Source organism: Macaca thibetana, chromosome 8, assembly GCF_024542745.1.
Source record: "Macaca thibetana thibetana isolate TM-01 chromosome 8, ASM2454274v1, whole genome shotgun sequence".
NCBI classification, from domain to species: Eukaryota; Metazoa; Chordata; class Mammalia; order Primates; family Cercopithecidae; genus Macaca; species Macaca thibetana.
In genome coordinates, this window is record NC_065585.1 from 46,600,384 (window position 1) to 46,612,032 (window position 11,649).

Genomic DNA, 11,649 nt, shown 5'->3' on the forward strand with positions numbered 1-11,649 from the left:
TAAGATTTCATTTTAAGCTACTTTTTAAAAATTATGAATTATTTAGAATGCTGACATTTAAGCTTTAAATTATTCATGAATATAATGAATAATGTAGAGTATTTAACCTCAAAGAGTTCTGTCTTGTGTCAGTTGGAATAAATCTTTTTTTTTTTTTTTGGCATAAATTTAAAGGTTTTTTAAATTTACAAGTGCCGTTTTTTAAATTTACATGGATATAGTGCATCGTGGTGAAGTCTGGGCTTTTAGTGTAACCGTTACCCAAATAATGTGCTTTGTACCCTTTAGGTAATTTCTCATCCCTGACTCCCTTCTTGCCGTCTCACCCTTCCAACTTTCCATTGTCTATTATTCCACACTCTGTGTTCCTGTGTACACATTAGTTAGCTCCTACTTATACATGAGAACATGTAGTATTTGACTTTGCTGTTTCTGTTTCACTTAAGATAATAGCCTCCAGTTCCATCCATGTTGCTTCAACAGATAAGATTTTATTCTTTTTTATGGCTGAATAGTGTGGAATACATCTTAATGGTCTCTGAGAAACAGTTTGAAATGAGCTACAAAGTAATGAATAAATTATCACGGTTAAAAAATGGCAAATAAAATGATTTAATTTTGCTTCAGTTAATCTTTCTACCACCCCAAAATTTAATGGCTTAAAATAACAACTATTTTACTTTCATCAAAACCACAATTTTGTGGGTTAATAGTTTGTCTAGGTTTATCTAAGTGTGTCTTCTGCTGGGCTCACCTGGGGTTTCTTAAGTGACTGCGGTCATCTACTGGCTTGAATGGGGCTGAACAGTCTCTCTAAAGTTACTTCACAAATGTGTTGGCAATTGTGCTGACTATTGACTAGGTCATATGATCTCATTAGGCAAGCCTGGGGTTTTTACGTGGCCATAGTAGCCTTCCAAGAAGGTGAAAACAAGGTTGTAAGGCCTCTTGACGTCAACTTAGAATCTGCACAGTGTCCATTGATGATAGCATCAAAAAGAATGAGATACTTAAGAATAACCAAGTAGGTAAAAGACTTGTACACTGAAAACTGCAAAAATATGGGTGAAAGAAATTAGATATCAATACATGAAAAGACATATTCATAGATCATAAGCTTTAATATTGTTAGGATGTTTCTATTGCCTAAACCGATCTACAGATTCATTGTTATCTCTGTCAAAATCCTAATGGTATTTTTTGCAAAAGTAGAAAAAACTCATCCTAAAATTCATATGGATTCTCAAGGGACCCTAATTAGTCAAAACAATCTTGAAAAAGAAAAACAAAATTGAAGATCTCATGTTTCCTGATTTCAAAACTTACTACCAAGCTATTGAAATCAAAACAGTGTGGTACTGTCAGAAAGACACATGTAGACCAATGGAATAGAGAGCTGAGAAGTAAACTTTTCACATCTTTGGTCAAATGATTTTCGACAAGGGTCCTAAGACCATTCATTGGGGGTAAAGAAGAGGCATATCAATGAATCGTGCTGGGAAAACTGGATATCCACATGCAAAAGAATGAAGTTGGAGTCTTACTTGACACCATATACAAAAATTAGTTCAAAATGGGCCAAAGATCTTACAGTAAGAACTAAAACTAAAAAATTACTAGGAAATACATATGAGAAAAACTTCATGACTTTGGATTTGGCAGTGATTTCTAGGCTATGACACTAAAAACAAGTAACAAAAAAATAGATAAATTGGACTACATCAAAATGGAAAACTTGAGTTCATCACAAGACACTATCAACAGAGTGGAGGGCCACCAATGGAATGATAGAAAACATTTGTAAATCATATATCTGATAAGAGGTTAATATTCATAATGTATAATGAACTCCTACAACTCAACAGCAACAAAAAAACCCCAAACAATCCATTTCAGAAATGAGCAAAGGGACTGGGCATGGTGGCTTATGCCTGTAATCCCAGCACTTTGGGAGGCTGAGGTGGGTGGATCACCTGAGGTCAGCAGTTCGAGACCAGCCTGACCAACAAGGTGAAACGCCACCTGTATTAAAAATACAAAATTAGCTAGGACGTGGTGACACATGCCTGTAATCCCAGCTACTTGGGAGGCTGAGGCAGGAGAATCACTTGAACCCAGGAGACGGTGGTTGCAGTGAGCCGAGATCACGCCATTGCACTCCAGCCTGGGCGACAGAGCAAGACTCTGTCTCAGAAAAAAAAAAGGGGAAGGGGGGCAAATGACTTAAATAGATATTCTTCCAAAGAAGATAAACATGGCTAATAAGTACGTGAAAAGCTTCAATAATTATCATTAATCATTAGAGAAAGGCATATCAAAACCACAATTAGATACTACACACCCATTCAAATGACTATTATCAAAAAACAAACAGAGAAAATAACAAGTGTTGCGGAAGATGTAGAGAAATTGGAACCTTTCCTTGTGCACCTGCTGGTGGAAGTATGTTGTAGTCACTATGGAAAGCAATATGGTGGCTCCTCAAAAAAAACTAATACAGGGTTATCATATAATCCAGCAATTCTACCTCTAGGTATGTACCAAAGAATTGAAAGCAGGGTCTCAAAGAGATAGTTGTACACCCATTTTCATGGCAGCGTTATTCATAATGACAAAAAGGTAGAAGCAACCCAAGTGTCCATTGATGGATGAAAGGATAAAAAAAAATGTTGTAATACATGAAATGGAATATTATTCAGCCTCAGGAAAGAAATTGTGCAATATGCTACAACATGGATGAGCACTGAAGACATTATGCTAAGTGAAATAAGCCAGGTCATATATGATTCTACTTATATGAGTTACCTATAATAGTCAAATTCATCGAGATGGAAAATAAAATGTTGGTTCTCACGGGCAGGAAATAGGGAGTTATTGTTTAATAGGTACAGAGTTTCCGTTTTGCAAGACAAAAATCGTTCCAGAAGTGGATGGTAGTGATGCTTGTATGAAAGTGTGAGTGTAAATAATGCCACTTAACTGAACACTTGAAAATGGTTAATTGCATAAAAAATGCATAAGAGAAGAGGGGAAAGAATTTGCACAGTGTCACTGTTGTCATAGTCTGTTGTCAAAATCTGTCAGAAGTCTAGTCCTAACTCAAAGGATATGGAAATAAATTTCCCCTCATGATGGAAGGAACAGCAAAGTCACGTGGCAAAGGGTGCTGTGAGATGGAAGGAATTATTACGGTACACTTTGCAGACAATCTAATAGAAAGGGTGTTAATTAAAACTCAATAGAAATTAGAATGTTGAATTTAGGAAATGAGAGTTCATTAATGATTTTGATAATGACCATTGCAGTACTCTACTTTCAGATTTTTCACATACACACAATTTTTGACATGTAGCCTTCTACTGTCTGTCTTAGACTCATTTTAGTTTTGTGAATCTATTTTTCCAGTGGCTAACTCCTGAAAGTAAACTGTTGGAAACACTTTTAGCCCCTCATAGGTTTTGTAGTCATTCTATCTGGAAATTCCAAAATTTGTTAGAAAACTTTAAGCTAATTTAACAAATATTTTACTTTCTGCTTTGGATTGTGCTAGGCACTGTGGGTAAAAATAAATTATACTGATGTATTAAGAAGACAAGGTATGAATTAATGAAGTGGTAAGTTGTAATCCAGAACAGTAACTCAGACATTGCCATGTGGTTTTGAATAAGAGGGAGATTTGGTGAAGGCTGGAGTTGTATATGAAATTATAATGTGGAAGAGGACTTTGTCTAAGCATTGATAAATGTATAGCAGAAAGAGAGAAGGTAGGCACTACAAGGAATGATGTGTAATAAAAAGCTTAGCAGTAGGAAAGTATAATGTATATTGGGTGGCAATGAAGTAGAAACCTTCAAGTCTATGGTAGTTAATTTGGAAAAATATGAGAGATAAAATAGAAAAGTAGATCCAGATCAGAGGGTGGAAGCTTGCAAGGTTACAGAGTCTGAATGTTTATTTAATAGACAATGGAAAGCCACTGAAGGTTTTTTTTTTTTTTTTTTTTTTTTTTTTTTTTGAGACGGAGTCTCACGCTGTTACCCGGGCTGGAGTGCAGTGGCGCGATCTCGGCTCACTGCAAGCTCCGCCTCCCGGGTTCACGCCATTCTCCTGCCTCAGCCTCCTGAGTAGCTAGGACTACAGGCGCCCGCCACCGCGCCCGGCTAATTTTTTGTATTTTTAGTAGAGACGGGGTTTCACTGTGGTCTCGATCTCCTGACCTTGTGATCCGCCCGCCTCGGCCTCCCAAAGTGCTGGGATTACAGGCTTGAGCCACCGCGCCCGGCCACTGAAGGTTTTAAGTTGGAGGATGACATGATGAAAAGTATCTTAAGAATATTAATATTGAAGATAGCATGAAGGATTGATAGGAAGAGACTCAGGGTAGGGGAAATCGGTTATGTGGCACAAGCTTAAAATAATATAGGAATAAAATTGAAATGAAAAACAAGAATGAGGAGGAAAGATTAATTAACAGAAATAGTTGACATACTAGATTGAAGAGTACTATTTTGATTAGTTAAGGTGAGGAACCAAATGATAAATGGTGACAGTAACTAAAATAAAATAAAATAAAATAAAGGAAAATGTTCTCACTGGAGGAAAGGTATATCAAGAGATCATATGACTGGATCCAATTTTTGCAGAGTTATTTATTTTTGACTTATGTAAGGCAGATAGCCTTAAAAAGGGAATTGTGGGAGGGATGGGGTGACTAGAACAGTTCTTCTCTTCTCAACATTTATTACACCTGTCAACTGGAACTGCTCAACCCTCTCATCACTTTGAGGAAAGTGGAAAATGTTTGTAATCGCCACTGAGGGGAATGGAAATGGAAATAAATAAGATATGAATAAAGGAAGCATTGCCAGGAGATGAATAAAGAATTGCCAAGAGTAGTAGTGAGTATGGCAAAAGACAAGGAAAAGTGTGTATAAGAGGGGCAAAGAGAGAGTAGTTAAAAGAAGCAGCATAGGTGGAGCACAGTGTAAGTGATTAGGTGGACTGCTTTTCTCACAAAATGGGGAAATGGACTAAAAGCAGAGATACCAGCTGTTAATGAGGGAAATCTGATCTTATTCATTCCCTCATCTGTTACAGAATGTTAAAAAAATGTGACTCTAATATTAAAGTGTAAATCATACTAAGGTTTATGTGTTTATCTTCCCTCTTCATGATGCATCTCGAGGCCACCTTCTAGAAGAGAACTGTATTTTATGTAGTTCCTAAGTCTCTCTGATAGAAGTTGCTTAAAATAAGCCAAAGTTGCTTTGACCATATTTTCAGGACAAAGAAGGCTTCATCCTTCTGCCTTGAGGAAAATGGGTTCTAAGAAAAAAAAAGAAATGAAAGAGAACACTTTATTGTCTTTTGAGGTACTCAGAGCAGATTTCTAAAGGACAAAACTTATTCAGAAAGGCACCTGCTAGACAGATGTGCAGGGTAGGAAGCATTCCTTGTCTTAAAGCCTGTATGCAATAGAATTTGTGTACTTCCTTTTAAATTGTTAGCATTTGTCTTTGGGATTTTCTGTGGATTGTTTCATGTTATGTTCCTGAATGTAAGGAGACGATAAAAGAATTTATGATGTCACCAAATTGGGGATTATCGTAGAAAGATAGGAAATAAAATATATTTGGGCTAAATGAATTATTTTTAACCCTACCAGAAAAAAGTTATGTTTAGGATGTGCCTATGCAGATTTCTAAAACAAATGTAAAAGGCAAATCTGTTTATTATAGCACTAGTCTAATGTTTCAGTTTTTGTTAGAATTATTTCCAAACAGCCTTAGCATCCAGATTGTTTAGTGTTAAATAGAGAGCATGTAGATAGTGTTTTGAAGAAATTACAGTATCGTATTTAAATAGATATATTTTGGGTAACGTAAAGATTTTGGAATAAGAACAAAAACTTCAAAAGCCATCTGTTAACCCACTACATTGGTTCCAAATTTTAAAAAAGAAAGAAATTGGATTGACAATAATTACTAGTATAAAAGAAATTAGGTAAATCAACCATTTTTGGTTTTGACTCATACTGAATTGTAAGTTAACATTTCTTAATTACTCTGATTCTTAAATATTTATTCAGTTGGCAGTGTCCTTTTGAGCTAAGGGACACAAGAATCCACCAGGGCCACACTGAAGAAAAAGTCTCAAAAATTGTGGCAGAGAAGGGAAAAAAAACTAACTTTGTTCTCTAAGCATAAAGTTGTCTGGGGCTTTCCTAGTTTTGCCACAGTCCTACCTTTGATGCCTGCGTTAGCAAGTGAGTGTGATTACAGGGAAACAAAACAAAAGTCACTGTTGGAAAATGCAGAAAACAGTGAAAGGTTGGCAGAGAAAGTACCAGCCCTGCTGCTGGAGCTGCCCATGGACATTTTAGGAATCTTCACTTGTTCTGGAGAAATGTTTCTTTCTCAGGGTCTTTTCATCCTCCTGTATAGCCAGCAGCTGTGAAGGAGTGATGAAGAAACTGGAGTAGCCCCAGAAAAAGAGCAGCAGGGCCACCCCTTTAGTAAGCCCTCAGCAACACAGACCCTCTAGACAGCTTAAGGTAAAAACTTAAGCCAGCAGCATCTACCAGTTTTTCATTTGTTTGTTTTACCAGTATAGCAGCATGTTATCTGCTTTGTCTGTTTAAATGCAGGTAATGTTTCTGGTTTTAAAAGAGCTATTGGCTATAGTTTTCCTTGTAGTATACTCTTTAGTCAAAGAACTGCTTGTTCTCTACAGTCCTTAGTTCTGTGGACTGAGGAAACCACTTCAGTTGAGTGAAGTATTTAAGCATATTGTCATCGATTAGCTTTGCATTAATTAAATGATTATTGTCAAGTATTTCCAGATGTTTGCTAGAGTATTAACAAAGTATGAAAAGATAACTATAGATATTTCAGATTTATTTCTTCTAGGGTAAAGAAGAAATAAACACACAAAATCCCAAATGTTCCAGTGGATAGCTTTGGATAAGAGTTTATGATTACAGGTGTACATGTGGCATGAACTCAAGTGTATGTGGCACATTGTGCTTTCACTACTCAGTCATTCCTTGTAGAGCCAACAGGAAATTAAAATTAATGAGAAGCCTGCACTTTGAAACAGTTGCAGAATTCTTGACTATTTCAGTCCTTTGCCAGCTCACGAAATCTGTGCTGGCAGTCATATCCAACAGATGGTGTGGCGTGTGCACAGTTGTGTCATGTGATTGTCTAGGTCCATGTAGAATTTTTATGAGGTTTTGACCATCAGTCTGCTGAGGCATTTAAGATAGTCATAACCTTTGTCTTGAAAGGAAGGTGACCTGCTTCGAAGATAAGTGTTTATGTGCAAGTAGAAAATAATAATTTAGTCACTGGGCAAGTAAACTAGATTTAGTTGATTCTGTGGTAAAGGCAACAAAGATTTTAGTGTCTCTGAACTGCTACACTGGTTTTTTAATTTTTTTTGTTTAGTAGAATTTAATCCCCTTGGCTACCTGAGGTAGAATGAGCGTTTCACTTTCTTATTCCTAAAGGTGATGTTTAAGGCTTCCGTAATTTCTGAAATTTTTATTTGGTGGTTGTGTCTAGGCAAAGTCTACTGAAACATTAAGCTAATTCTGCTTCTTTAGGTAATTAATACCTTAAGTTAAAACTCATTATATCATCATTTCCCTTACAAATTTAAGTGAGCAGGCCTGTACTTATTGGATTAATTAAGATAGAAAGCACAGGTGCAGTATGTCGTTTCTTGTCAGCATGTTGTAATTTATTAAGATGTTTAAAGCACATGGCAAAAGAAAAATGGCTTACAAAAAGGGTTCCAAGAAGCACAAACTCTCCTCATAGTAGTTTGCTCTTTTTAAAATGTCATTTATTTAGAAAATTACGTTGAAAAATTGACTACTCTACATTTTAAAACAAGATATTGTACTCCAAGCATATGTTGTAGCTAACGTTGATGTCTAAGGAAGTTATTTTGACTATGTGGGCTTTCTATTCATAACCCAATTTTGGATGTTTAGTTAGTAAGCACTGGGGACTATTGGGGTGATTACATCAAAAGAGATGTTAACCAATAGTGGAATTTAGGATCAAAGAGTGAACAGTGGAATTTATGATCTTTTAATTTAAGACTGATATCCCAACAGTGTTTACCTTTCGAAATAAATAAAGCATTAGATTTCAAAAAAGTTTTAAAAATTGATTGAAGTAACTAGTAATGCATATATCGAGTTGCGTTTTGATGATGGAATAGTTGTTTTGTACTTGAACTGTCATGAAATTTCTTTAAATCTAAAATTATTTTTGTAATTTTATACTTAATTCAGGTTTTCTGAGTATGCATAGTATTTCACTATCAGAAATATTTCCATAACTGACTTCCATCATACTTCTCATGTCTATCTTCCACAGTTAGAAGTATGCACATCATTGTTTGGGGGCCTATCATATTTGTCGGCCTACTTGAATTAATGCTGACACCTTTTCCTCCTTCTTGCCATTAGGTTGGCAGCCTTTTCCATAGTACCTCTCATTCATAAAATAGAAAGCCCTCATTAGGTTGGATTCTTCATGTTGGAAGACTTTTCAATAAATAATAGACTTTAAAAAAAAAAAAAATCCAGAATCTAGTTGTCTTGATTCAAAACCAAAGTAGCCTTGTTTTGTAATTGTGTTCGTCAGTTGTTGAAACACCTTCCCAGAACGATAGACAGATCTTAAGGAGATAAGTGAGTGATAGGGGCATTCAAACTAATGTTGTTTCTCATAGCAGATGGAAGTGTTTTGGAAAAAAGATACCTTACTGATTTATTTTGAAAACACATTTTCATGGTTCTTAACAAACCTTTTTTTCTTCATGAATTCAATAATGGTGTATGTTGAAATTTGATATGCAATATACTATCATTAACTATTAAGGCGTTTTATAAAAGGCTCAGTAACCTGGGTTAAAGTATCAAGTTTCATTCCCACAGACCTTCAGTTTAGTTTTTAACTCTCTATCTTAATGTGAGAATGCAAATGAAACTACCTAATTGGCCAAGGCTACAAATACATAAATATATAGAAAGTTAATTATCGGCCATATTCTTGTACTAACTAGTGCAGTGGAACGAGTATTGAGTTCTGGATTATCTTTGCTAATGACAGATCTAAAATAGTCATTTTAATGCCTATATTCTTTGATGAAAAGAAATATACTGTCTAATTCATTAGAACTTCAGTGATGGTACAGAATTCCTGAAATTGCCTTGCTTTTGGTTTTGACCATTTGATCATTTTTGTTCTGACTATGAACATTAAAAGACTTTTCCCTTAGCATATCTATATAAGGCACAATAGAAATAAAGTGCAGATAATTTCCCCTTGCTTTGCAGAACAGTGAATTATAGCTCATGTCTGCAAATAAATTCTATTTTCCGTCTTTTATTATAAAATTATAGGTATATTCTTCTAGAAAAAATATTTTTTAAATAACTGAGTGAAGAAGATTATTAAGTTATATGTAATCCTTGGGTGTCTAGTAGTCATCATTTAGTAGCAGCTCTTTCGATATGTGGAAATTCATCTTTTTTGTTGTCATTTTTAAAAGAATTTTCCAGAATTAGTCAACCTGTGGTGTCTTTCCATATTGTATATCAGTTGCTGTCACCTATAAGAATTTCCTCCTTGTCTGTAGTCATTTATACTTTTTTTTCCTCTTGACTCCATATTTAAACTATTAGGCTTCTATTAATTTGGGCAGCTTTGCCACATTTTGCTATGACTCATGATAGGAGGCTATTTTAAGTTGGAAACTTCAGCATCTGAATTTGAATTTGTTTTTCTAAGTAGCCAGTCTTTATATTGAAAATGGTGTGTGAAGTTTTATCTACATGTATAATTTTATGGTTCAGAGGGTGTCCTATCCTTTTGTTTTGGCTAATAAACTAATAAGTATTGGTAAAAACAACAGCTGACACATATTGAGATCTTAGTATATGGTGAGTACTTTTTAAAGCACTTCCCTGACAATGCGGGAGATCCTTTATAGAAGGTACTATTAATATCCTTTAAAAAAAAAAAAAAAAAAAAAAAAAACACAAAGAAACTAATGCACAAAGAGATTAAGTTCAGTGATCAAAATCTCTTAGCTTGTAGGTGATAGAGCAAAAATTTGAACCCAGGAAATCTGACTTAAGAGTTTACTTTGTACTATTTAACAATGATACTATCACTAAGCCTTTAGTACAGAGGTTAGCCTCGGCCAGAAGTAAAGCCATCAGTCAAGGGAAAGAGGAGATGCATAAGTTACAGCACTGAACCCAAACTCTGAGTAGTAGCAAAACTGAAGACCATTCGAATAAAATAGGAATACAGACATGGGGCAGGCAGAGGTGCAGGGTGCAGACTGAGTTGGCTTAGCCAGCAACACAGAATCCTTTTTTGCACATTCCAGCTGGGTCAGAGAACAGGTCCTAAAGGCAGCAATGTCTGCTGAACAGACTAGTATTGGATATGATGCAGTAGTGACCTAGGTGGTAAAGGCTTTGATTGCCAAGCTGAGGCTTCTAGGTTTAGCCCTAATCCTGTGAGTAATTGATAGCTAATAAAAAATTTTTATGAGGGGAAAACTCTTACCAAACTTGTTTTTTGGTGTCAAAGTGAAGCATAGAGAGGAACTGGAGTCCTAGGGTAACTGGATTAAAGACTGTTGAAATTGTTAAAAGTGGATTAAGGCAAAAGTACTGGAATTAGAGAAGAGAGTCTACATTCAAGAAATCATCTAGATTAGATCATTTAGAATCATCTGGATCTGATCATCAGTTTTATATAGAGGATTAGAGTGAAGAAGGTTTCTGATTTAGATAATTAGACTGATGGTTTTGCTATCGTTTGAGATAAAGAATAGAAAAAGGGAAGAACAGATTTTAGAGATTGGGTGTGGTGTGGAGAACAAACTAGCAAGATATATTGTGGGTATATAAAGTTTTTAGTGTTTGGAGAACATATAAATCTATTAGATAGTTGAAACTACAGAATGGAACCATGAATTTGGGAATATTTGGCGTGGAAAAGAGTACATGAGATCAACCAGAGAGACGCTTGAAGAGAGATGATTACCAAAAATGGATTTCTAGGGTATCCCAAATGTAAGGTGAGTGGGGCAGGAACAGTGAGCGGAGGCTGGCTCTATCTACCCATGGATGTATTGAACCAAGCTTAGATGTAGGCAGATTACAGCTGTCACCTGAGAATTTACCATGAGTAGGATTTCACTGCTTTTTTGGGGGGGTGGTGGTGGTAGGGGGAGTGTGGTGCAGGTATCAGTCTATGCTTGAACTTAAAGAATAGTTTTAGCTATCAAGTTTTTTGTTAGCAGTTTTTTGAGCATTCATTCTACCACAGGGTGTAAATAACTTTTAAGCAGCTACAACTCATTGGCGATATATCTGAAATTACTTTTTTTTTTTTTAAACATACTTTGAAGCATGCTGTTTCTAATCTCCCTTTTCTGTCTCTTATGTATGCCTTTGGACAAATGCTACAACTTTTTGGTCACTTTCGGTTAGTAAAAGTCTGGGTAGTTTAAAATTGTAACCTCAAATTTGATTTAAGTCTTACTTGATCCTTCCCCACCCTACATCTTAGAGTAGGCCACCTAAGTGGCCTAAGACATTTGGCATGCTTT

General features: G+C 35.6%; 1 protein-coding gene across 6 annotated transcripts in view; it reads left to right on the forward strand.

Annotated features, from left to right (window-relative positions):
• Positions 1 to 11,649, forward strand: part of STK3 (serine/threonine kinase 3) — a 332,138-nt gene that overhangs the window by 256,602 nt on the left and 63,887 nt on the right. The gene's annotated exons all lie outside the window — the stretch shown is intronic.